A 13631-nucleotide genomic window follows, 5' to 3' on the forward strand; every position below is an offset into this window, starting at 1 on the left:
GAAAGCTCTCCTTCACAGCCACCAGTTTGACTCAGAGCTGATAGACAGGCTTCTCGATCTGCTTCTATTTTTTTTTTTAATATATATTTTTTAATTTAAGAGAGAGTGCATGTGAGTGGGGAGGGAGGGGCAGAGAGAGAGAGAGAGAGAGAGAGAGAAGGAGAGAGAATCCCAAGCAGGCTCCACGTTCAGTGCAGAGCTCGACATGGGGCTCGATCCCACGACCCTGGGACCTTGACCTGAGCCGAAATCAAGAGTCCGACACTCAACCAACTGAGCCACCCGGGCGCCCCAGATCCCAGACTATTTTAAGCAGTCAGTGTAGCCGGTCTAACCCTGGAGTTGAGGGTCGCAGAACCCACTTCTGCTTCTCCTTCTTCCTCAAAGTCATCACAAGAGGCAGAATAAAGTCAAGTCTTTGTTTTTTTTAATTCCATTTTTTTTTTTTTAATCTAAGAGTTAATGAGTTCACCTGGGCTTAAGGAGATTTGTAATGAATTTTCAAATCCCTGTAATTATTATTTTTATTGTAATGTTGGATTATTAATACCAAGCTAGAAATGTCGCTCAATATGCAAAATCAGGTGATAAGTACCACTTGGCTTTTAGGAAGCACATTATATAAGCAGTCCATTATGAGAATAATCTCGGGTTATAGCCAGCTCTCAAAAGACCTGGCAAATAAGGTTTTAAAATCAAGGCACTTGCAGGCCATTATAACAACTACATTGGTAAAACGTACTAGAATCCCCACATAATAAGTGTCCCTTAGAGAATAGCAACAAATTATATTAATATTGTATTTCAAAAAGAGTGAAATAATAAGACTCGGTCGAGGTTAAAACGACTATGTCCAATGATATGAATGCAGAAAGTACACAGCATCCGTCCCTATTAGTTGTCAGGCTGGAGGGGACACGCGGTCCCTAGAGCCCAGTCATCACCTGGTGGCCATTGCCCCACATCCCACACAAGTGGCCAAGTGCAGATCATGTCACAGCGCTGTCCTCACTGTGCCAGGAAATGCCAGTGGGCACTCTCCCATCTGCAAAGAAGCAAAAGGCTCCAATTACCAGGAACGGTGAGCGGGAAATCATGAAGGGCAGGGAGGAAACCCATAGGACTCATGGAAGCAGGAGGAACGCAGGGCACTGAGGGCAGGGGGTGTGGAGCGAGGCACAGGTGCAGGCTGGGGGCACAGGGCAGCTGCTCAGACAGGACGTTGGCAGCTGGTGGACAAGCTGCTTGGGCAGAAGGAAGAAATCTCTGGATTCGTGGACTTACTGTAAGTCCCGTGACATTGTCGTTTGCCTCAGTTAGCTCCAATCGTGAGGACACGATTAAAGGGATAGAAAGTGGCCTCTGACCTACACTATGCCCCAGAACACTCGTGCCTCATGCATGGAGCAGGGGGCAATTTCCCATTGAGTGAACGGTAACATTTCCGGGAGATAAGGGAGTATGCGTGCTAGTACAATGGGTTGACGAGAGAGTAAGAAACGCAGTGTATAAGTAAAATAAAACACACATGACTTGTTGCATCCAAAAGTGTGTTTCCTCCTGCAGTAATAAAAATACTTGTGTGTGTGTGTGTGTGTGTGTGTGTGTGAGATCCGTCTACATGTAATCCAAAAATGTGCTTAATTTAACCTTAATTTTTCATTATCTTAATATAGTCACATAGTTCAAAATTAAAAAAGATATAATGGGAAAGAATCAGGAAATTCCTCTTCTGGAAATGCATTCAGATGGAGTTCATTACGCAAGATGGTCAGTCTCGTGGCTTGAGAATCATACTTCAACGTTTTGTTGGTTTGTTTTTACCAGAAGCAGCCTTCCCCAGATTAATCTCCAGCTCCCACTAAGAAGCATCCACAGACTGGGCCTCTGGAGTTATCTCCACAGGTTTGAAGACGCAGGCAAAAGCTGTCCTGAGACTCCTAAATTTAGCCTTTGGAGAAATCGATCGTGCCATGAATTCAATTGACTGTCCCTGGTATCACATCATCCACGGAGTTACTGAGTTTTGGGGATGACCCTTTTGATTGCTCAACTGAACGTAATAAAACACTCTGTGGCTTTTTACACGTTCGGGGCAAGTGGCGTGCCGAGGCAGTTATTCAGACAATTCATGTCAAAGTTGGATTCTGACCTGAACCATTGGCTGGATCGTGCCTTACAACAGTGGACAATCGTGGCAGGGATCCACCTGAAGTAATCTGCAAAACTTCGCTCTTATCTGTGTGATGTGAAGCATGGTGGTCCCCCCAGTGATCCACTCTTTTGCCTTTCCTCTTCCCTGTGCTCCATGAAATCCCAACAAAGGAAAAAGAATCATTCCTAAGGATCATTTGGAAATGTGTTTTTGGGGCGCCTGGGGGGCTCAGCTGGTGAAGCATCCATTCTTGATTTTGGCTCAGGTCATGATCTCATGGTTGGTGGGATCGAGTCTCATGTTGGGCTCTGTGTTGACAGCATGGAGCTTGCTTAGGATTCACTCGCTGTCTCCTCTCTTTCATTCTCTCTCTCTCTCTCTCTCTCTCCCAAAAGTAAATAAATAAACTTAAAAAAAATAAATGTGTTTTTACCAAAGAGCAAGAAAACTGGACTGGGTTGGGGGATGTATATTATCCACGTAAACACTTTTAAAAACAAAAGCAGGTATTCATCTTAACTGGCTTCTAGAAAGGCTAAATACAAATTGCATGAGTTTTTAATGCCTTAAAAGACTCTATTTCAGGCATTTAAACACCATTATTTTTAACAAATGTAATTTTATTTCTGCTGTAAGTTCTTGGCAACACTAGGAGAATTTTGCGGAGGAAATTTTGTCCCTGCTATGTGAATTACATTAGATTGCCAAAACTTTTCTAGGACTTGAAGTAACTTTACTAAGTAACTTTAAAGGCCACCTTGATCTCTACAACTTTAGACTTCAGGGACTTCAGCATCAGACAGAACTGAGTTCAAATCCAAACTCTGCTGCTTTCAGTGGATCATCGGAAAGGTTTCTGAACCTCTCTGAGCTTCATTTTACTCATCAGTGAAATGAAACTAATAGGACATACCTTAGTGGGAAGACTGGGTTCAAGAAGAAACAGGATTAAATGGGATAGTGGGATAAAATAAAAATGAGAATAGCTCCTTTAGTGGGAATGTTATGCCTTCTGACTAGCCGCTTGTATCAGTCAGGACGAGCTACATCATGCTGTAGTAACAAAGAAACTCCCAGTCTCTGTAGCTAGGCACACACAAGCTTTGACTTTTCACTTTCTGCTTCCTCTGATGTTTGAGTTCAGGTCTAGAAGGGCTCATACCGTGTGTGGAGCAGTCCTTCAGCTGCATGGGGCTTGAGGGCCTGGATTCCCACCACTGACCCAACATTTTTAAAGTTCTGTGACCTTGGAGAGTGACTTCACATCTCTGAATCTCGTTATATTACCTATAAAGTGGGGAAAATAAAAGAACCTATGCTCACATGTTGGTTGGGAGGGAAAAAAAGTTACCAAATGCATAAAACACTGGATCAGTTCCTGGCCCAAAGTAAATACTATATACATGCTAACTACAGTAAAACCTTGGTTTACAAGCATAATTTGTTCCGGAAACATGCTTGTAATCACACTTGTCTATCAAAGCGAATTTCCCCATAAGAAATAATGGAAACTCAGATGATTTGTTCCATTGCTCAAAAACATTCATATAAAAATGGTTACAATACTGTTAAATAACACAAAATAATAAAGAAAATACAAAATATAAAGGGGAATAAACAAATTAACCTGCACGTCCTTTTGAAAACCTTCGTGGCTGGTATGAGGGAGACAAGAGAGAGGAGGATTATTGTGTAGGATGACTTTCACTATCACTAATGGGTGTTGACTACAGTGTAGTATTAATAAACTCCTGTCATGTACTGTATTTAATGTAACTGGCAATAAGACAGCAGAGGAAAGGGTCTCTATCTGCAGGCAGCCTGACCTAGAATGAAGCAGAGCATTCCTAAGCTTACTCTTGTATGGAAAAGCAAAGGACTGTCCCTAGGTGCTCTGAAGTGACAAAAACACACTAGTGCCAGTGTGGGCACCTTCCATCATTCTGAAAAATCACTGATTTCTGCCGAACACCAAGGCCTGAGACCGAGCATCCGAGCATGGGAGACGATCACCCACAATCCCGCAAAGAGACAGAGAGAGAGAGAGGGAAGAGCCGTAGACTCAGTTGTGATCATGTGACGTTCAGCGTCACATACGACTCGTATTGCAAGGCATCGCTCGTTTATCAAGTTAAAACATGTTAGAAATGTTTGCTCGTCTTGTGGAACACTCCCAGAACAAGTTACTCATAATCCAAGATTTTGCTGTATTGTTATTCTTTTGCTTTAGAACAATACATGCCTTTTATTCACAAAAATAACTTTCTGCTAATACATTTACTCAGGACCTTTCGGAATATACGTCAAGGAAGACTTCTGGCAATGGTAACAATCAAGTCTCCCTTCAACTTCTAAGTGAGTTTTCTGAAGAGTATAAATACATTTAATTTCTCTGCCAGCCTCTGTGCAAAGAGAAAGAGCATTAGGTCCGGAATCAGGCGAGCGTGGCAGCAAATCTCAGCTCCATTACTGACCAGAAGGGCAGTATTAGATCAGGAAATTTCTTAATTTCTCTCCCATGCTGTGCCCCTGTCTGTAAACTAGGGTAGGATCAAACCGCCTCATAAGGCTACGGTAAGGATGCAATCTGAAATTGCTTTTGAAGTGCTTATTCTCACATCCGGAACACAAGAAGCTCTCAACAAAGGTAGATATTAACAGTATCATTAGCATCCACGTTTTTGAAATATTTCCCTCCATTCAAGACCCTGACCGAGAGATACGTTTTACAAAGTATTCTCTGAAAACCTCCATTATGCCCTGATTCTCTGAATGTTCACTTATTTGACATGTTTCATAGAGTCGGGTTCCTTATTATTTATTTATAGCCTGTGGTAACAAACGCATTGTCTCTTTATCTTAAATGGATTAGCCAGGATATAATCTTCTTTTTTTTTTTTTTTTTAATTTTTTTTTTTTAACGTTTATTTATTTTTGAGACAGAGAGAGACAGCATGAACGGGGGAGGGTCAGAGAGAGGGAGACACAGAATCCGAAACAGGCTCCAGGCTCCAAGCTGTCAGCACAGAGCCCGATGCGGGGCTCGAACTCATGGAGTGCGAGATCGTGACCTGAGCCGAAGTCGGCCGCTCAACCAACTGAGCCACCCAGGCGCCCCCAGGATATAATCTTCTTAAAGGAAAACCCCACAGCACAGGATGCTAAACAGATTGCAGGTGCTAAGATGGCATCCGCAGGGTTTTTTTTTTCTTTCTAATTGACAAGACCTTTTCACAGATCTATGGGGTACAATGAAAATAACAATGACAACAACAGTAGTAACAACCAGTATTTTTGAGTGCTTGCTTTGTGCCCGGGATCTCGCAATCCTTGCCAATCATCCCATTGGAAAGTTGGTGAATATCAGTAACCTTGTTCTGCCACAGAACTTCGTGAGCTAACCCAACAGTGCCTGCAGTCCTTCAGCATATCTGTGGGTTTATTGCTCAGACCTTCTGCAGGTCTAGCCTGGGCTTACACACGCAGCTGTGTTTAGCTTGTAGGCTGGAAAGACGTTGGGCTCAGTGGGAGCGGCTACGATCTGCGCCTGTCTTTCCAGAAGGTCTTTCCTGCCAAGCGTCTTCACAGAATGGAATCTCCAACGCACCGCCCTCGCCCCCTGCACAAGCTTGTCCCACGTGTGTTGTGTTCTGCTTGCTTGTTTCATGTAGTTTGATGTCTGACTGGCCAAAGAAAGTCTGGGCGAAGCCTAGATTCAATGTAGAAGAGGAATTCATACCAAAGGAGCGATGCACTGGGCCGTTCCTGCAGAAATTTACCAAGTGCATAGTCTCATTTTTACCAACGTGGAAACCAAGGACGGTAGGCATGAAGCATCTTGCCTAGATCATGCAGCTAGTGGGTGATAGATAGCACAGAATTTGAGTCCCACGTGGCTTATTTGATTTTATTCTTAGTTCTAGTAAATTAGAAAAAATCATCAGGCATTGTTTTTTCTATTGGTATTTTGTTTGGGTGAGGTCAACAAATAATGAGATGAACCCACAACTTCACTTTCTGTGATGCCTCTCGTAACACATACATGAAAGACACTATGGCAGAGGGCTGGATCTGCTACCCAGAAACCATGCAAGTCACTGTCCAAATCAGAAAGCTGACTCCAAGCCTCCTTTGAACTGGGGCGCAGACATATGGCAAAGTTCGCAATCATGAGAGGTAGGCAGACTTTCCTGGGAGGACTATACTTTCCAAATGTGTTTAAAAAAAAAAAGAAAAAAAAGATAAAAGGTAACAGATAAAAAGGAAAGTTTCTTCAGGAGAAATCTTTGGACTCTTCTCTTCTTTTAACAGCTTTACTGAGTAATAATTGGTAACTCAATTATATAATTGATTACCATCAAGGTAATGGACATACTTGTCACCTCCTAAGTTTCTTAGTGCCCCTGTTCACCCTTTCTTTCTTCCTCCTCCTTCTTCTCTCTCCGTCTCCCTTTCTCACTTTCTTTCTTAGTGGTGTAAGAATACTTAATGTGAGATCTACCCTCTCCCTTTGTTCAGCGCACGACACAGTATTTCCAACTACAGACATAACGTTGTACAGCAGATCTCCAGATTCATTTATCTTACATAAGTGAAACTTTATGCCTATCGAACAACAATCTCCCCCCTTTTCCTAACCTGAACCTGGAGCTGCCTGGACAGGCAGCAAGCATCCTAGAACCATGAGAATAAAAACTACAAAGCAGAGATGATGATGAATCAGAAATTGAAAAACGATACTGGATCTTTGAAGATGTTACTGAGAGGTTCCTTCAGCCCCAGATCCTCCTCCTGGGCACTTAACTTTATGTGAACTAAATACGAGGTCAATGGTGAATATCTCTGTTCATTGTACCCTCTGTAACTTGCAGCTGAAAGTTACCCCAACGGCATGAAGTTGTGTAGAGTCATTTCGGAAAGGGGGAAGTTGACAACACAGAGGTTTTTCAGGCAATTAACTAGGTAAACAGTCCGAGCAAAACGTTTATAACATCAACAATCCTGATCATTTTGCAAGTGCCAGTTTGGCCTTGCTGACGAAGGGGACAGTTGCTACAATTACTGAAGCAGTGAAGACAATGCTTTCCCTTCCTTTACTTCTGGAGCCTGAGCCGAAGGCACCAGGCATCTGTGAGGTGGGGCTCAGGCACGCGACATCACCCAACTAGCTTGCCGCGTGGCCGTTAGACCCAGATGTTGTAATTTAATGAAATAATGTCAGAACCGTTTTAAAAAATGTATTTGCCAAGCTCAGATAGAAACGGTTAACCTCGCGGATAACAAATGTCTGAACATCACTGTCGAATAAGCAAAATATTCCTAACACGCGGTCTGAATGAAAGATCACTTTTGTAATTGAACAGAAAGGTAACTCATGCTTCAGTGGCCCCACATCAAGCAGTTAGATCACGCACCACACACGGGGTCATGTTAGGTTAGAAATGCACATGAAAATGGTTTTGGGGGTTATTTTACGACGCACGTGCACTATCTGTGAGAACAATTAAAAAGTGTTCATCCTGGGTGGCTTCAGCCCACATGGCTTTATTTTCTGATCCAGTCCAGGTTATTGCTGTTAATTGAAAATCTTGCTATTGCGCTAAAGAGTTCACCTCCTTTCTTTGAAATTAATTTCATGCAGGATGAAGAAAGGAACACCGTGAAAGGGAAAGGTATTTTCCCTTTTTGTACTAAGAAGAGATGGGATAATTTTAAAGAAAGGGTTTCAGGATGAAACTCCCTGGTCAAGTACCAGAGAATGGAAATGGGGGGTTTTAATTTTATTGATAAAACACTCCCCATTCAAAGAAAATTAAAGTGAGCCTTTCATAGAAGTTGGTGTCTGCTGCCCTATTTTATGTCTATACGCCAGTTGGAGGGCAGAACTGAGCTAACTCTCTGGATCATTCCAGGAGAAAATAAACAACTCTCAAATCTCAAAATAGCCAGAATTGTGTGCAGAATATTCTCAATATTTCGTTGCCGATCCTGAAGCCAAAGTAAAAACAAACTGTTTCAGCACACCCAGGTACATCTTGGCTAGCCATCTGGCAGACCAGTTAATCAGGCAACAAATATTACTTTTCATAGTGTGAAGAACATATCTGGCTAGTCCCCCAGGGTACAAATAATTACATGACCCATTCCTGGAGTCCTAACAGCAGGGCTTCTAATCAAGGTGGGCAGGTAAGAACGCACACGCCGTGGGGGATCCCAGAGCACCACGGAGCAGAGACAAAGAGGGAAAAACATTGCCAGCACCCTCCTTGTAATGGTGGTTGAAGACACCTTGTCTTGGCTTGGGCCACCAGAGCAGAACCCCACAGACGGGCTGCTTAAACCACAGACATTTATCTCCCGGAGCTCTAGAGGCTGGGAGTCCAAGATCAAGGTGCCAGCATGGCCAGGTTCTGGGGAGAGCTCTCTTCTTGGCTTGTAGACCATCTCCTTCTCATTGTGTCTTCACAGGGAGGAGGGTGAGAGAGAACTCTCTGGTGTTCTTTCCTCTTCTTGTAAGGACTCCAGTCATATTGGGTCAGGGTCCCACCTTTATAATCTCATTTAATGTGAATTACACCCTTTTAGAGGGCCCATCTCCAAATACAGTCACACTGGGAATTAGGGCTTGAACCTATAAATTGTGGAGGGACGTGATTTAGTCTGCAGCAGTCCCATGGGCTGGAGTGGGCCACGGAAGAGCTGGGTCAGTGTCATGCGGGTTGCACGACAGTGAGTCTGGGCTGTCTCCTTCAGAGGCATGAAGTGCACGTTTCTCAGAGGCCACTACTGTCACACTGCAGGGTGCAAAACCCTCAGAGTCTGATTTCCGGTGGCCCCAGCCCCAGAATTTGTTCACGTGCCCTAGATGGGCCTTTGCTTTTCACCCAAACAACTCGAAATGACGCCCCAGAAAAGATGAAAGGGAAGGGAGTTATAATCTCCGTCTTCACACACATGTGATTTCCAGAGACTGCATTGTTAGCTATGAGCTACGGGAAGTGACTTTTTTGTTGTCGTTCTTTATTACTTGATTGCTCTACAGGAGAGATCTCCTACAGAGGCTTACGTGCTCGTGGAAGACAGACGGGATTCTCCCCCTCAGCCCCTTGCTGAAATATGCACTTGCAAGAGCAGGGGTTTCGATGTGTTTGGACACAGCCCCTGGCACACAGCTGCTCACTCTGGTTTGAAGGAAGGATGGTTGGCGGGCGTCGCAGACGTGTGTTCTAAGTATCTCCTGGTCCTCGTCATCTAGGAAGGGCATCGTTGGCCCTTATATTTAAAACGGCTTTGTATGTCGAGTTAAAATGGTTATATTCGGGCCGCTCTACGCATGCCATGGTCAACAATGAAAGGGCAGTGCTTTGATATTCATTGAGTAAAATAATAGATAAATGAGTCAGCAGGATTCGAATACCCTGAGACAAGGGGGAAAGACTTTTATTAGAAAAGTGACACTTTCGAAGCAGCATTTGAGGACCCATCTGGCTGTCACGTGAAGCATTCACGAGAGCTGGAGGGAGGGGTGTGGCCCAAGCAAGAAGACGTTGGGAAGACAGATGGGCCTGACATAGGGAAGGCCCAAAATAGGACGGTGGCCGTGGGGACGGGCAGGCTGGGGTGGCCAAATCTGAGGGCCGCCGAGAAGGCCCATTTGCTCTTTGGAAGGGGGAGTGGTGGGGTTGGGAAGGGAAGAAAGTTGGCTCTTGGGCTCTCGGGCTTACTGGCTCCGGAGAAGAGGTCACCATTCACCGGGGCGGGGACGTCTCACTGGGAGAGACTGAACCTGCTGCCTTAGCCATCCCCATCACAGAAAGTGGGTTTCCTGCAGAGTCCCACCACTTGTTAAAAATTTTTTTTTTCAACATTTATTTATTTTTTGGGACAGAGAGAGACAGAGCATGAACGGGGGAGGGGCAGAGAGAGAGGGAGACACAGAATCGGAAACAGGCTCCAGGCTCTGAGCCATCAGCCCAGAGCCTGATGCGGGGCTCGAACTCACGGACCGCGAGATCGTGACCTGGCTGAAGTCGGACGCTCAACCGACTGCGCCACCCAGGCGCCCCACAGAGTCCCACCACTTGTAAGGCCACATAGCACAGAGACGGTCAAGAGGAAGGGACGGGGGAAAGAGGGTAGAGGACGGGGTCCGGACTCCACCTGGGCATACCAGGCACCAGCACAGGATCCGTTCTGTGCTGAGAATCCAGAGGAGGAACCACCTCGACAGACCGGCTCGTCACCCTGCCCTGACTCCTGTTGTGAACGGCCAGATGAGGTGCATCAGCCTCTTTCTCTGTCAGCTTTGACATTCCCTTCTAAACAGCCTTGAAATGCATGTATTTATCCTCTCGTGTTAAAAAGAACTCTTGTCTGAAAGCAGATCAAAGTAGAGTTGCCCAATTCCTCAAACAGATAAACGAGGTTGGGGGAGTCGGGACGTGCAGCATCCCACCCCCCAAGTTCGTTGTCGTCCTCCCCGGAGACCCACGAGATGCCTCTGCAGATTCTCAGATTCCAAACGCTGAGCCCTCGCGTTGTGATCTGTGCGCGAGGAAGGAGACAAATACCACGCGACGAATCTACTCTAGGCCCCGAAGTATCTGAAATTACCCCTGCCCCCACCCTGCATCACAATATTTAGCTTGAGCTCTTTGGGAGAATTAATCGCAAAACGTAGGAGGTAACTTCAAAAAAACAAACAAAAAAAAATAGAGTCCCGTGGATTCCCAGAGACTAAAAATTCCAATAGCCTTTTATCAGGAAACCAAGAGGAGGCAAGAACCACTAATAAAAATTCTTGCTAGGAGAGCTCATATGGATGTCCTGCAAAGAGAACTCTGTCCCCTGGGCGGACCTTTGCCGTTGCTTTTTGAGCAGTGCTGGAGAGCTTTGCTGTGACCCAACAGTACACTTTTGCAAAGTGGTTGGCTAACGTTCTGGAATGTAGTCTATGGCCATTCAATGAATTCTTTCCTCTGAGCAAACAAGCTGGCGCTGGAGGTATTCCACACATGGTCACTTATTCCCATTAGCAACCCCAAACAAGCAAACGGCCTTACCCAAACGGCAGAAAAGGCGAGGTTATTTTTAAATGTGCTCCATTTAACATGTTTCACAATCTGTGGTTTCCCAACAACAAAAAGAGTTGTACAACCTTTGAAATTACACGAGAATTCAAAAGAAGGCACACCAAGTAGGGAAAGAGGCGGTCGAGGGCAAGTCACACGTTACAAATGAATGAAAATAACAAAATCCTCTGCAGAGAGCTTATTGCCATTTTGGTAACCTCCTAGTAAAATCTACGCCAGGAAGGAAAGAGTTATGACTTTGGGGGAGGAACGCATTGATCTAATGTTTTTCTCCCAACAGGCTTCTCGTATTTTTAAAAATAAGTACGCTCCAAAGTAGCTTTGAGGAATGTGTTTGTAAAGGCAGCCTGATTATAAAGCCCAGGAGATTACAGCAAGTCAGGGAGGAGGGGGGTTCTCGGTTTCCCATGATGGCAGTGCCTGCCAAGCGGGCTCAAGTCAACAGGACACGGCTGGAAATCCCACAGCCCCCGTACCATCGGGATGTCCCTACCTATGGAGGGGGCCATCCAGCACCCGCCCGCAGATGTCCTACACAGATGTCCAGGGTAATAGCTGCGGCCTCACCAGTAAAACATGTCTGGTGGAAGATAAAAAGAAACCTTGCATTGAGTCCACATTTTTGTTTTCAATTTTCAACCGTCTTGACACGTGATTTGTACAAGCTTTACACGAGCTCTTTCTCCTGAATATTGTCTGACATCAGCCACCCTCACATCGTTAAGGACTGAAATGGACCTGGCTTTTAACCCCTGACATGATTTCCTTTTTTTTTTTTTTTTTTTTTTTTTTTTTAATTTTTTTCAACGTTTATTTATTTTTGGGACAGAGAGAGACAGAGCATGAACGGGGGAGGGGCAGAGAGAGAGGGAGACACAGAATCGGAAACAGGCTCCAGGCTCCGAGCCATCAGCCCAGAGCCCGACGCGGGGCTCGAACTCACGGACCGCGAGATCGTGACCTGGCTGAAGTCGGACGCTCAACCGACTGCGCCACCCAGGCGCCCCGTGACATGATTTCCTAATAAAACGTGCTTTTCAACAGACCCGATAACTGACGAGCCGAGGTCATGGCCAGCCTTGCTTTAAAAAGACTCCCCACGCATCGCCTGTACCTGTGAGACAGTCATTTCTCAAACAATCCCTTTCATCTGCAAATGAGGAAATGAGTCAGCCTTACTAAGTGTTACCTCATCGTTGGCGTTTTGCTATTCAGCAGGCATAGGAACGTATTTTGTTACTCGCACAAGCCTGGTGTCACCAAGCATACGGGTCCTGTGGATCCCTCCTCTTCAAACAACCCCAGGTTCTATTGTCTAAGATCTCAACAGTCTCTCTGATTGGGAAGGTGCCTGGCCGGTCACAAGGCGACATGACTCATTGTCACTGCTCAACTTCAGCTCAGCACAAGAGCTCAAAAAACCAAGGCAGCCCTGTGATATCATTCCTTTACTATGCACCTTTAACATAGTTCAGATACAGACCTTGTTGAGTAAGACACGAAGCTCTCAACTGAGAAGAACGTGTCTCCGCTACTTAGGAGAGCACACATTCTGGGGTTACGTTTGATTACAAACACCAGACATGCTCCAGGAATCTGGGTGTGTGGTCTCGGCTGATACGAAGTATTCCGCAAGGTCTTGAGCTCAACTGACCGGTCACCTGAGTTGGTCAAAGTTTAACCCGACCGACATAGTTGGAGCTTCGATAACCGTTCCGTTTCCAGAAGACGCCAAGGGGTTTACCTCACCGAACTCCTGGTCCCGAAAGAGCCCATGTGAAAGGGGTTTCCGTAGCCATCAGCTATAGTAACACTTGCAGCAAAGGCTTGTAAGAGGCTGAGTCACTCCTTTTGGTAAAATCCAGCCAAAATGCAGAAAGCCCACAGGCCACTGTACAGCCAAGACGAAGGAAGTATTTTTAATTGAGCTGATGGCACCACTTGCTCGGGATGGCTCCAGCTGGAAAATTGGAGAACAGAACGGGGCAGAGAATGTTGCGTTCGGGAAAGGTTTGGTATCATGTGAAAAGTTAGGTTTCTTTCATATTTAGCAAATCATTGTTTAGCTGCCTCCTCTCCCCTCCTCCCCCCTCCCCCCCACTCCGGCATTGTCTGTTTGCTTCTGGGAGATCTTGAGAAAACATAGAAGCTTTGTCAGTCTCTAAAGAGGAAGCCAAGTATTGTGATAGGGTGGTATATCGCACTCCCTTACCCCCAAGGCATACAGCTTGTTTTTGAAGAAACTTGCTTCCCTACCCATTGTCCTGTTTGTTTTATGAAGGCTGTAGGGGTAAAATCATGTGTGTCTGTCACTGAATTGTTCGTTAAAATATCACTTAAGTGAGAGCCGTTCAGTGCTCAACTCTGAGCTGTCGCAAAGAGTT

The 13631-nt window shown here is 45.3% G+C and overlaps 1 long non-coding RNA gene across 1 annotated transcript; it reads right to left on the reverse strand.

The window, feature by feature from the left end:
- Positions 1–832: 832 nt before the first annotated feature.
- Positions 833–13345, reverse strand: LOC147579563 (uncharacterized). Its single transcript, XR_015254081.1, has 2 exons — positions 12992–13345; positions 833–1045 (listed from the first exon to the last, which is right to left on the reverse strand). It is a non-coding gene; the product is annotated as an uncharacterized LOC147579563 (long non-coding RNA).
- Positions 13346–13631: the final 286 nt, after the last annotated feature.

Source organism: Puma concolor, chromosome B4, assembly GCF_028749965.1.
Source record: "Puma concolor isolate L17-30 chromosome B4, mPumCon1.1.hap2, whole genome shotgun sequence".
Taxonomy (NCBI): Eukaryota; Metazoa; Chordata; class Mammalia; order Carnivora; family Felidae; genus Puma; species Puma concolor.